This window comes from Acinonyx jubatus, chromosome C1 (assembly GCF_027475565.1).
Source record: "Acinonyx jubatus isolate Ajub_Pintada_27869175 chromosome C1, VMU_Ajub_asm_v1.0, whole genome shotgun sequence".
NCBI classification, from domain to species: Eukaryota; Metazoa; Chordata; class Mammalia; order Carnivora; family Felidae; genus Acinonyx; species Acinonyx jubatus.
In genome coordinates this window covers 190,804,295-190,818,143 of record NC_069381.1, presented here as the reverse complement: position 1 = coordinate 190,818,143, position 13,849 = coordinate 190,804,295, and positions in this window count along the sequence as shown.

Here is a 13,849-nt window from a genome sequence, read left to right as displayed (position 1 = left end):
TCTGGAAAACTTTTTTTCCTCAAAAAAGTAAAAATAGAACTACCCTACAACCCAGCAATAGCACTACTAGGAATTTATCCAAAGGATACAAAAGTGCTGATTCATAGGGGCACATGTACCCCCCATGTTTATAGCAGCACTTTCAACAATAGCCAAAGTATGGAAAGAGCCTAAATGTCCATCAACTGACGAATGGATAAAGAAGATGTGGTTTATATATACAATGGAATACTATGTGGCAATGAGAAAGAGTGAAATTTTGTAGCAACGTGGATGGAACTGGAAGGTATTATGCTAAGTGAGATAAGTCAGAGAACACAGATATCATATGTTTTCACTCATATGTGGAACTTGAGAAACTTAACAGAAGACTATGGAGGAAGGGAAGGAGAAAAAACAGTTACAGAGAGGGAGGGAGGCAAACCATAAGAGACTCTTAAATATGGAGAACAAATGTCCCTATCTTAATTTGATTGTCTAAAAAGAGCCTATTTTCAAATAAATACATTCACAAGTACTGTAAGTTAGGACTTCAACATCTTTTGGGGAAACATAATCCAACCAAGATGTATTATTGCTTATTTATAGTGACTCATTCTAAGACTCAGCCAATTTGCTAATTAGGTTGATTAATAATTAATTGATTATTAATTATTACTGATCTCCCAGCAGACCTTCAGGTGGTCAGGGAAAGAACTTTGAGTGACAAGAAGACTTTTCAATTGAAACCCCTTCAGCATTGGATTATTGGGGGGTTGGGGGGTGGGGTGGTATTTTCCGGGCTTGCCAGCAAAGCTGCAGATTTTCTCTCTTCAGGCAGGGCATCAGAGAGGATCATGAGCTCTTAGAAACCACAAGCTGCCACACAGAGAGCAGGCATGTTGTGTGCCTCCATGTGTTCAACAGAGCACAGGGGAGCCAATATAACTTGGGAAATGATTGAATCTATGAGTTGTCTGCACTGCATAATAAAAACTCCTGAAGGAAGCACAAAAATGTTTATTTCCAGGGTCCTCCCTTTTAAGATTTTTTGGGGAAAAAAAATTTATGTTCTTTTGTCGTTTCAGTTCTTTCTCCCAAAAGGAAATACTGAACATTTTACAAAATATAGATGAATCACAAGTAAATTTCCTCCCAAGACTGTCAGTAGTCCTCTGTCTACCTGACAGCTCAGAGAGACTTTTGTCACCATTCTCCAATAGGAATCTATCCTCACGTTTTGGCTAGGGCAGTGTTCTCACAGTGTGGTCCCTTACCAGCAGCATCGGTATCACCTGGAAACTGGTTCGTAATGCAAATTCCTGGGCATTGCCCAAGACCCGGTGAATCAGGAACTCTGGCCATGAGCTGCAGCTATCTATTTTAACAAGCCTCCAGGAGATTTTTGAAGCTCCCTCAAATTTGAGAACCATTGGTCTTCACTAAAGTGAATGCCCTGCCAGTCAATATGGTTTAAATAAAAACCATTGGATTTTTTGTCGTAATCAGCATTTAGGGTTTACTTTAAATATATGTTTGGTGTTATTGGCTACTGTTGCTCTCCTGAAATATGGCTTTGTTAATAAAACTTTAGAATTGCTTTCTGATTTAAAAATCAGTAAGTGCCAAAATATTTTAGTGTCAAGTGTTCAAACTTACTCTGAGGGGAGAGAACATTTTCAAATGCAGCCTTGAAAATTTCAGACGGGCATCAGTGTTTTTCATCTGATTCCAGATTAGAGAAACCTCACAGGAGCTGAGAATTGATTTGCTCTCAGTATCTTGCTTTAAATTGTTTCTGAAACACAAATGCCATCCCACACCTGCTGAATCACAATCCCTTTTTTTAGGGCCTTGGGTAGTCCATCTCAAAAATATCCTCGGATGACTCTATCGGACACACGTTATGAACTATATAACAGGCCTCACAAATTCTACCCTTGACATCTTTTGAGAAGCGATTACTTTTAACATGAAGACATCTGTCCTACTACAGCCACTTGAGAGAGTAAGTTACCATTTATAAATAAACAAAGCCCTTTAGTGGCTTATTCATATCATAAAGAATAAGCCACGGAGAAAGAAGCAGTCCCAGCTGAAGGCCCTGGGAAGGAGCCTGACGTAGATGGAAAGGTACAGCATCTGGAGGGTTTAGCCACATGCTGAGAAGTAGCAGCTTCAACTTATTGAGCACTGACCATATGCCACAGGCTCAACTTACATTATCTTCATATTCCCCACCTCCAATACTTTTAACAACCCTAAGAGACCATGACGATTAGCCCCACTTCCAGACAAGGAAACTGAAAAGGAAAGTGATTTGCCCAATCACAAAGCCAGGAAGCAACAGACGTGAGTTTGGAGTCAGATCTCTCTTGACTTCTTCTACTTCTTCTGTACAGCTGCCGTTCAAGAAAGTGGCAGGCATTGGGCATTTGATACACATTTGCCAAGTGTTCTGACAAGACACCCTGACAAAAGGGCCACAAGAAATCCAGAAGCAGCCAACCAGCTGGCATCGGTGATGCAGGTCAAAAGGCATCACAAGTTGGATGCAACTAAACCATCCAATAGGAGGAGAACAAAGGAAGAAGAAAAATTAGTTAACATTCATTGAAACTTTTACTATGTGCTAGGCTCTATTTCAAACACTTCAGCTGTGTTAATTTATGTAATCCTTACAACAAACCTATGTGACAAACATTATTAGTCTCTCAATTTCACAGAGAGGTAAAGAAACTTGCAAAAGGTCACCGGGATAAAACTCAGGCAGTCTGGTTCTAGAGAATGCACTCTTAATCATTATGAAAATTCAGATTATCTTAATGATATTACCACATGGCCGGTAAACTTATAAACATGTAGACTATATGGACAAATGTGTATAGAAAATATTATATGCCAATTCAAAAATATTGAATAATTAGCTTGTTCAGTTGCACGCCATAATAAATATAAAACATTTGGGGAACCTGGGTGGCTCAGTCAGTTGAGTGTCCAACTTCAGCTCAGGTCATGATCTCACAGCTCATGAGTTCAAGCCCTGCGTTGGGCTCTGTGGTGACAGTTCGGAGCTGGAGGCTGCTTCAGATTCTGTGCTTCCCTCTCTCTCTGACCCTAACTGACTCACATTGTCTCCATCTCTCTCAAAGATAAATAAACATTAAAAAAAATTTTAAATAAGTATAAAACATTTAACATATATTTTATGCATTATATATAAAGTGTAATTTTTCACCAGGCCATATGAATAATCTTGCTATGTAACAAACTGACCAAAATTTAGCAGCTTTTAAGGACAAACATTTATAATTACATAGTTTCTGTGGATCCAGAATCTTGACATGACATCTAGGTTCTCTCACTCAGCGTCTCTCCTAGGCTGCATTCAAGGCATTGGCCAGGATTCCAACCATCTCAAGGCTCAACTCAGGGAGAATCTACTCTCAAGCTCATTCATGTGGTTGTTGAGTGACCTCAGGTCCTCAGTGAGTGTTAGTCAAAGACATCAGTTCCTTGATGTCTGGGCCTCTCTATGGAAGTGCTCACAACATAGCTGCTTGCTCCCCAGACAGAGAAAGAGAGAGAGAGAGAGAACATAGCCTTTCCGTGACCTAATCTCATAAATGACATATATATGACTTTTGCTATATTCTATGTGTTAGAAGTGAGTCACTTCTAGTCACCAGCCCACCCTCAGGGGGAGGGAATTACAAGAGAAAGGCCTGAATACTAGGAGGTGGAGCTCACTGTGGGCCATCTTAGAGGTTGCCTACAACAGACATTGGTATGTCTCATCATTTCCAGCCTCTTATGAACATCTTTCTTCAAACTATTTTGGGCCATATTTCCCAAAATGCAACTCCTTAAACAAAACCTTTGAGGAGTTTCAAAACTTTTGAAAATAAAAACTAATATATACCAATATATGATTTACAGCACTCTACAGTGGAAACACTGTTCACATATATAACTCACTTTAGTGCTTGGAAGAGTTTTTAAATTCCGGGTCTCACACTATTGTTTTTTAAATGCCAGAATACCTCTCTTGTTACTTATTATGGGAACACATAAAAAGAAGGAAAATGTACGATTTCACAGATTGGCCCGGCACTGAGCACAGGGTCTGTTATAATAGGAGAAATAAAGATGAAAGGAGGCTTAATGGAGTTGGTGGGAAGCAAAGCTAATTTGAAAGAACAGGCATGTTTGTGAATTCTGATAAGCCCGGGGGAGGCATCTCATCGTCTCTTGGAAATACAGAACTGAAGGCCAGGGAAGAGGGGAGGACGGGAGAGTTTTTCCTTACTTTAATTCCTGATTATAGAAGTAACATGCACCCATTGCAAAACAGATAATTTGAAGCATAAAGAACATAAAAATCTTACAGTCACACAGCCTAGAGACATAAGCTCTATTTAATATTCTCTAAATATTTCTAAGTATTTCTAAATTCAATATTTTCTAAAGCTCTTTATAGAAATATATATTTGTATATACAAAAATGATATGATATGCCAAGACTGTAACTTTGTCTTCTAAAGGATGTTGCAGATTCACATTAGTAGGACTAGGTGGGTAAAACTCTTTAACATCAGTGAGGGTAGGAATCAGGAAAGATGAAAATCCATGCATCATCGGTTCTGGACCACAGGAGGGTACATGGTCTGCAGGGCCCAGGAGAGGGTCTACATGGGCAGAAGTAGTTCCTGGAGCAGAGAAGAGACTGTGGAGTTAAAGAGCTTTGTCTCATAAAGGGCGAGAAATTGAATTTGACCAGGAGCCTAAGAAAGGGGTACCTAGAAATACAGAAGTAGGGAGTTTTAGAAACCAGGGAAGGCTGAAGGACTTTCAAGAACTTATATAACCAAGATTCATTTATTTCCTTATTTTTCTGATAAAGAGAAAATAATAGAAAATGTAAGTGATTGTAGATGTGTGATTGAAAGGGTCTGCTTTCCATGTTTCAGGTGGCACAGTATAGAACAGGGATACCACAAAGAACCCAGAGAACTAAGGCTTTGCAAATTTTAATAAAATACCAACACTACAGGGATAGTAGGTTGAAGAATGAGGATTTAAAGGAAGACATCTCTCTACACAACCTCTCTTTTTAGCAACCATATTTTTTTCCTTATTCCATACTATTTCTCCACTGATCCAGACGAATAAACTAGATACACCGAAGGCCAACATTCAGAGGAGGTGAAACCATTGAGAGAAGTTCCCACAGTGAGGCATTTGGAAATATCCACAGTAAAGATATGATGAAAGATATGGGGCGGAGTGGGGGGGGGGGGCGCGCGGGGGAGATAGGCAAAAAAAAAAGAAAGAAAAAGTGAGTATTATATAAATGACGGATGAAGAGTTTCAGAAGTTAGAAAGTCAATAGTGTTAAGAACTGTCAGGGCATTTAAACAAATGAAGATAAAAACAAATCCCCTGAAATTGCCATGAAGGAGGTCACAGATGATCTTAGAATGAAAGCAATATACAGGGAGGGAGGCAACGTGTCCTGGCTGGAACCCAGACACCAAAGAGACAAATGAAAAAGGAGTGGAGGTAAACAAACAAACAAACAAACAAAAACTGATATTTGATAAAGAAGAGAATATTTACATGGCAGTCTTGAAATAACTCCCTACAAATTAATTAGCAATTATAGAGGGGGAAGATAGTAATTTTACTGCAGAGAAACCTGGAGAACATCACCCAGTCATCAAAGTCCACCTCAACTAATGGAACTAACCAGCATCATGTGGCTTCTGATGTGATACAGAGAAAGACACATTTTGTGATATTCCATCTGTAAATGAATATGCTGAATCCAAGTGTGAGGAAATATCAGACAAGCCAAATTTGAGAAACATGATACAAAATTACTTGACACATAAAACTGTCAAGATCAAGAAAGGGAAAGAAAGGCTGAAGAACTGTTCCAGATCAAAAGACTCAGGAAAGATCATAGCTAAATGTGATTCATGATTGATGCTGGACTTGGAAAAAGCAAACTAGAATAATAGAGTTGATTATTGGATCAATTGTCAACATTTGAACATTTACTTGTATTAATAGTATTGTACCAATGTAGATTTCCTCATTTTAATAATTGAACTGTAATTTTGCAAGGGAATATCCTTAGGAAATACACTGTGAAAAATTGAGGAGCGAAAAACCATCATTTCAGCAATTCAATCTCAAATGTCTCAAAAAAAAACCCAAAACAATGAAGGAAAGAGAGAATGATGAAAAATTAGGGAAAATGTTAACAAAGGGTGAATTTTGGAAAAGCTATATTGAGTTCTTTGTCCTATTCTTGCAACTTTTCTATAAGTTTAACATTACACTAAAATATAAATTTCCAAAATAGTATGTTGCCCTATTTGCTAAAGACCTGAAAAAAAAATCGTAGTTTGACAAATTAACTAAATACGAAATTTTGGAATATCAGGCATAAAATAATGTTGTAAGTAAAATAGTAAAACAAAATAAAAAGACTTAGGTAGTTAAAAACTATATACTAAGATGAAAATAGGGGTATTTGTTCTGCTTAGAAGTAACTTTCTCACTTTAACCAGACCTTTTTCTTAATATCGCATAAGTTTACGAGTGAGAGCTTGGGTATCAGATTGCTTCTGTTTGAATTCTGACCCTCCCATTTTCCATGTGGTTGACTGTGAGTAAGCTAACCTCTCTCTGCCTTAATTTCCCAATCTATGAAATGGAAATAATAATAGGTTTTCATGTAATCACAAGGATTAACTAATCTAATAAACTGTTTAAAACAGTGTCTGGCTCATGGTATTAGCTCTTTTCTGTATTATTGGATCTTTGATTTATACATTTTCATGGTTTTGAAGAATTACAAACAATCCCCAGTGACACTAAGAGAGGTTTTCTAGAGAGAAAAATGATGGTGGCTAGAGTTTCAGTACGTAGAGCCTGGGCATTGAGTGGTGAGAAGTGGTATGAACCCAGGACTGTGGTCAACCCTGGTGTTTAGTGATCAGGTGAGCAAGGGACTATACCTGTACTTTTTACCATTACAAATTTAAGTAGAATGTGGAATTTATGAGTGGTCAGCATCTTACCCTCCATTGACTTTCCACTTTGTGCCCTTTTGGTGCTAGGTTTCAATTACTCTTCTGCAACTATAAAAAACAAAAAAGAACATAAATTTGAGCATCTCAGGTGATGCAGAGGGACACAATATATTTTACATTTTCATAATGAGATAGAAAGGTGGAATTTAAGAAAAAAATCTATTATTTCTATATATGCTAACAGGCTTACTATTTTTTTAATTTTTTAATGTTTATTTAATTATTTGAGAGAGAGATAGAGAGCTAGCAGGGGAGGGGCAGAGAGGGGGGAGGGTAACAGAATCCCAAGCAGGCTCCACAGCATGGACCCAATACAGGGTTCAAATTTACAATCCCAGGGATCATGACCTGAGCCAAAATCAAGAGTCGGATCCTTAAACAATTGAGTCATCCAGGTGCCCCAGGCTTAGTATTATTATACATAGCCTCCAATCTCACATGATAGCTGATTCATATCATATGGCTTCTACTTACATTCTCTGGGGTTAGGTAGATCTAATTAAATGAAAAATAAATATTAAGAGTCTTAATTCTCAGACAACACAAAACACATAAATAAAACCTTAACTATGTTGAATGCATTTGGATCCTAACTATTTTTTGATGTTAATAATTAAATTTGACATTAGGAAGATCGGTGTAACTCAGGATGCCCAACTATATAACTCATGATAACCAAAATAACCAATGCCGGATGTTTCAAAATCTTACATGGTTGAAAGATCTATTTGAAGTACAAGATAAAACAACATACTTTAATGTAACATAGTTCAGTGATATGCTTTTTGATTTTGGATTTTGAAACTCATCTTTAGGGAACCACTACTTATTGAGATTTGGTGTATATTTCTGAAATTATCTGAAAAACTTGTTGAAATACAACTACCTTTTCCAACTATACATATCTGATAAAGCAGGATTTTCTTCATAAATAAATAGTTTTTAAGCTTCATAGTTTTAAGCTTCTCAGTTTCAATTTGTAATATAATAAATATTATAAATATAATCCACATGAACAAAAGTCTTCAATAATCTTTAAGAGTACAAAGTCATCCAGCAACTAAAAAGACATGTTGACTTTTTTGATGTGGTCATCCGATTCAATTTTGAGGATACTTTCTGAGTAATTTTTTAACTAAACTAGCATAGTTGGTTCTGAAGCTGTATGTCTTTTTCCATTCATCAGAAGTGAAGTGACTGGCAACAGAAGGTTTGCTGTTTCATGGAGCTTCTTTGGAGGATAAAAGATAAAAATGTATAATTGCAGTCTGAATTTATGTTTGAAAACCTACAGCTTTTCAAATGCATCCCATTTGATCAGAACCTTGTATGCCAACACTAATTGAATCAAAACATATTTAAAATTTTATGTTTTAGATTTTTTCTAAAAGAAGCTATGCCACATTAGGTTAAAATGTCATTTCTAAATGTCTGGTCATTAGAAATAATCATACTGTAGTTATCTCAGTGAATTCATTTCTGCAGAGAATTGATAGGTGATAAACAATAGTATAACTGAATGATGCGAGACTCTTGTTCTTTAGAAAAAAGAAACTATCCCAAAATAGCTATAAAGTTTATGGGCACAAATTTCATAATGCCACACACCAGTGTAGCAAAATTTGGGATGAGTATTCGTCATTGCAAGGTAAAAATAATAAATAAAATAAAATAAAATAAAATAAAATAAAATAAAATAAAATAATAAAATAAAATAAAAACATTTGTCACAAGTTAGGAGTTAAGATTAAAGGATCCCTAAGCAATATAAATAAATAAATAAATAAATAAATAAATAAATAAATAAATAAACAAACAAACAAACAAACAAACAAGCAAACTCCTTATTTTTATTATCATGAAATTGCATAAATTAGAATGAAAATGTAAAAGACACTATTTAGTCAAATAAGAAAAATTCACCTTTTATTTAGGACACAAAGATGTGTGGAATAAAGTTGAGAGAAATTTAACACCTCTGAGAATCTGACCATCAAATATACTGAATGTTTGATAGTCGAGCTAAGAAGACATTGTCCAAGGTCACCTAAATATGTCTGACAATAAACACGTTTTTCTTTCATAGTGTAGTACCTAGGTGAGTGTTTCTTGATAGTGGGTTACCACTATGCAGGGCAGTCTTTTAAGGACTTCAATCCTTTCCACTTTGTCATTATTTGGTGCACAAAATTTTCTTACATTAGTTGAATAACAGCCCATCAAACAGCGTCAGAGCTTTTTATTCTGCAGTCACCATTGATCTAAGCATGTGGTCTGTCTGGTAGAATCTGTTGACACCATTCAGTGTCATTCTGTCCATTCTTTTATAAATGGCTTCTTTGTCCAAATCCTAAATTATTCTCTTCTTGTATTTTCTCCAACCTCCTGAAACTATTCAAACTGCAATAGAGTTTTCTCTGTAGTAGGGTCTATCAAATAGTTAAGAGGCATAAATCTATTATACATGAAAATCATCTGACTTTGTTGGATTTCAGTTTCCAAGATCATCCCAATGAACTTAATAAAAGAATCTTAGGACTACCTATTTTTTGAAAATAGGTGAAAGAGCAGACTGAGGAACAGTTGGCCTTTAAAACAAATTTAAACATTTAAAATGAAATCATACACATTTATTTTCTTCCCCTGATTTTCCAGAATCTCCTATACCTGCCTCCAGCATCATTGTCCCAATGCTCTATGAATAATCTTCATAAGTCCTTTCGCCAAAGTTCACAGCACCTCCTGTGTTGTGGAGTTAGGAAATAAGGAACAGCAAGAGTAGCATCTCACCAGAAGCTGAAAGTCAATGTAACATCAGCAAAGAAAAGAGAAGAGACAACTGGTGATCTCAGATTATAAAATTAATTGAGACGCAAGGAGACTCAATCAAGATGGGGGACAGAGCAGAATGGTACAGGCAGAAGCTAGCTGGCAGACATACCAGGAAGTGGTAGAGATCAGTAGCACTCACTATATCCATGCCTTCTCCTCTTCCTGGGCACACAGCTAGTCCTATGCTCCTCAGTGTGTGGTGCTTGGCACTGTTCTATGAACTCTGTAACTCATAATGCTGTGAAGAGATAAGACCAGGGGCACCTGGGTGGTTCAGTCAATTAATCTACTGACTCTAGATTTCAGTTCAGGTCATGATCTCGTGGTTCATGAGATCAAGTCCCAAGATGGCCTCTGCACAGACAGCATAGAGCCTGCTTGGGATACTCTCTTTCTCTCTGCCCCTACCCAACTCAGGTGCAAGCGCAAGCACATTCACATGCACTCTCTCTCTCTCTCTCAAAATAAACAAATAAACAAAAATAAAGAACTAAGAGCAGACTATGAATCAACTACATCACTAAGCACACAGTTAAGTTCAGCTAACATTTTTTCCCCAGAAAAACTTTCCCAATGAAGGAAGTAATGTGTTGATTTATATTTTCATTTAAGTCTCAAGGATTTAGTAGAACAGTTTACTTTGAGCAGCACTGTTGTAGACAGCACTCCCCCAACTCCTCAGAGCTTGTTGGGGACATGTGACTAGGTCTCACTACTGCAATGTGAGCAGAAGTGATACAAGTCAACTCCAGCCAAGATATTTGCAGTGAACACTGTGTTGTGCCACTCAGATCTCCCTTTTCAGCACTGAAGCCCTCACTCTGCTATCTGCTGTCAGTGTTGACAGTTCAATGCTCACAGCTAAATAGCCTCTTCCAGTGATGGCTCTCACCTGAAGAGAGCTGCACTTCCTCCAAGGACTGCATTTGCTTCTTGGGGACAACCACATTCAGTGATATTGCTGTATGGGTATAAAGTCCTGGCCTTTTACCCTAAATTCTGGACAAATCTGAGTTCCAGGGTTCCCTGTGGGTCAGCAGAAGCCTTTATTTTGACGGCATCACAGCTTAAGTCTTCTTTCTGCCCAGTTACACTTCCTTCATTCTTTTCCAGGTTTTGATTCCAAAAGCACTCCCCAGGAAACTTCTTGAACACAGATCTTCATCTCCGAGGGTTCTTCCTAAGGAACCCATCCTGCCACCATAATGGAAAGCAGATCTGATTTCCTCTCTTTCTCTTCTCTGGGCTGACAGACTTATGTAGAGGATTTGCTGGAGATCTTAGTAGGTGGAGTAGTCACATAATGAATCCTTGGTACCTAAGGGCCTCCCTGGAGCCTGAGCCTACCCATCAACTAATCAACTAATATTGGACGAGAATACAGTAAGGTTTGCCCTGTTTGTTACGTAACTGAGATTTATGGTTATGTATTGCAATAGTTAATAAACAAACACTAATATAGAGCATAGATTATGGACTTATTAGTAGCTAAATATTAAGTAGATATTTCCACCCACCTCAAAACTGGAGTGTTTCCCTTCTTTTTTTTTTTTTTTTTTTTTTTTGCCAGCCAATTGGGACTACTGGTAAAAGAAGACTTTCCTTGGATTTTTAAGTGTTCTTGTTTCTCCATCTTTACTTTTAGCTTTTTAGTTGTGTAATGGTAACTCTTGAAGATATTTTCTAAATTTATTTAAAGAAATACAAGCAAGCAAAAAGACAATTCTTTCCTTTGGAAATTTTTAAATGATTAGATAAATTCTTAATGGAATAGCTGACATAGGAATCACACACAAAAATGATAGTCTTAGATTTTAAAGTAATTATAAACCTACTCCAGTCTAGGTAGGTAAAACAAGTTGAAATACAACTAAACTGTGCTAATACCCTAACCTATTGTTTTTCTGATAAAATGGCAACTTGAATAAATGATTTTCTATCACTGAAAAGGAACCAAAGATACAGTTCATTGAATATCAGACAAGTAAGAGTAAACTAAGATAAGAAAGAAAGAAAGAAAGAAAGAGAAAGAAAGAAAGAAAAAGGAAGCCCTATGCTTTAGCCAAAGAGTACATAGCCATGTACTATATGTGCTTTTTGTCAACTCATTGAAAGAAGGTGCTAAGATATATCCTAAGGAGTAATTAAACTTTATCAAGAGCTGTGAATAGTTTAAATATATGATTTTATGGACATTGATAGAAGACACAAGACTTCTGAAATAGAGACAAGAAACAGTTTATTACTCAGCAATAATGGAGGTCAACTTATCAGCATTTTTTGCAGTGATTCCTTGAGTCTAATTCCCACAGAGGGAAATGAAGACGGCCAGATGGTAACTGATCACATGATAGATTGTGTTACAGGAGAGGAACCCAGAGCTTAGGGAACTCAAAATGGGCAGTAAGCATGCCTGCCCTTTGCTCAGAGAGAAACTATCTCCATTATCCAAGGCTATAATCAAACCCTCTCCTGGTTCCAGGAAAGAAACTATCTATGTCACCCAAGCTATGGACTATACAAGCATTCTTGAAAGACAGTCTAGAACAAAGGGCAGTCAGTATAACTGCTCAGAAACTATACAGAAATTTGGGAGACCTGTGGAGAATTGTCTCCCAAAAACCCCATGAGAAAGCCTTTTCTATGTTTGCTCATTACACAACAACATAAAAACATAAAACTAATGATTTACATAATCAGTGTTTTTACATGCTTATGTAAAAAAAAATACAGAAAAGCATAAAAAATAAAATATCAGTGTTTTACTTTTCATATTCTATTTAACCTCAGCTAGAACCATTCTTTGATTTTAAACTATCTTGATCCTTTTTAGAGAATAGAATATGTTCCTAAAGAGCTATGAAGATCTGCATGGTTTTCCAAATCTTCCTTTAATTTCTCCCATGCCAATCCGGCCTCCTTTGTGTATAGCTTACCTATGTGTTGAACATTTACCCTTCTGTTTTCTCTCCCTTTGTTACTGACTGATTCAACCACATTTTTGTGTTTTGTGCCTGAAGGAGGATCTCAACTGTCATCATGAATACCCAATTAGGCAATTTTATTGTCTTCCTGCTATTACTTTTCTCCCTGATGCACCCCTGAGGTCACAGTGATTGTTTAATGGACCAGAAAACATCTGATGATAACACAGGACCTCTGGACTCCTGGATTCCTGTGAATGTCTCTGAAGGTTCTTTCATTTGGCTTCAGCTGTGGAACTGCCACTCTGTGAGATTAATAGGCTGACCTAATTGAGGCCACTAATGAGCTATTCTTCTCTCTTCAAAGAACATTTTATCTAATTCCTACACATACATAGTACAGCATCAGGGATGTTCATTTTTCTAGCTCCTTTGTTTTATGATAGCACTGAGTATCCTGGGAATTATTAAAAGCTTCATCATAAATACACACACAGGTCATCTGCTTGGCCTCTGTAGGCATTTGAATTTGAGACTCACTATTTAAAAGATAGTAGTAAGGGGAGCCTGGGTGGCTCAGTAGGTTAAACATCCAACTTCAGCTCAGTTCATAATCTCATGGTTGGTGAGTTCAAGCCTCACATCAAGCTCTGTGCTGTCAGCTCAGAACCTGGAGCCTGCTTCAGATTCTATGTCTCCCTCTCTCTCTGCCCCTCCCCCACTCACACTCTGTCTCTCAAAAATGAATAAACGTTAACAAAAAATTTTTTTAAAGATAGCAGTGAGAAAGAAACGTGAAATTGCTAACCTGTAGGCTTTGACCTATGGCTTATAGTAGATATGGAACCAAATCCTAAAATTCTAACCAAATTCTCGCTAATTCTTTTCTTAAGGAGAGTTGAGGAAGAAGTGATCAATTTAATGGATGCAAAGATTATAGGGCATGAGAACATTGATATATTTTACTTGATAAATAAAATGTCTGGTATCCATTATATTAAGAACTAGGAA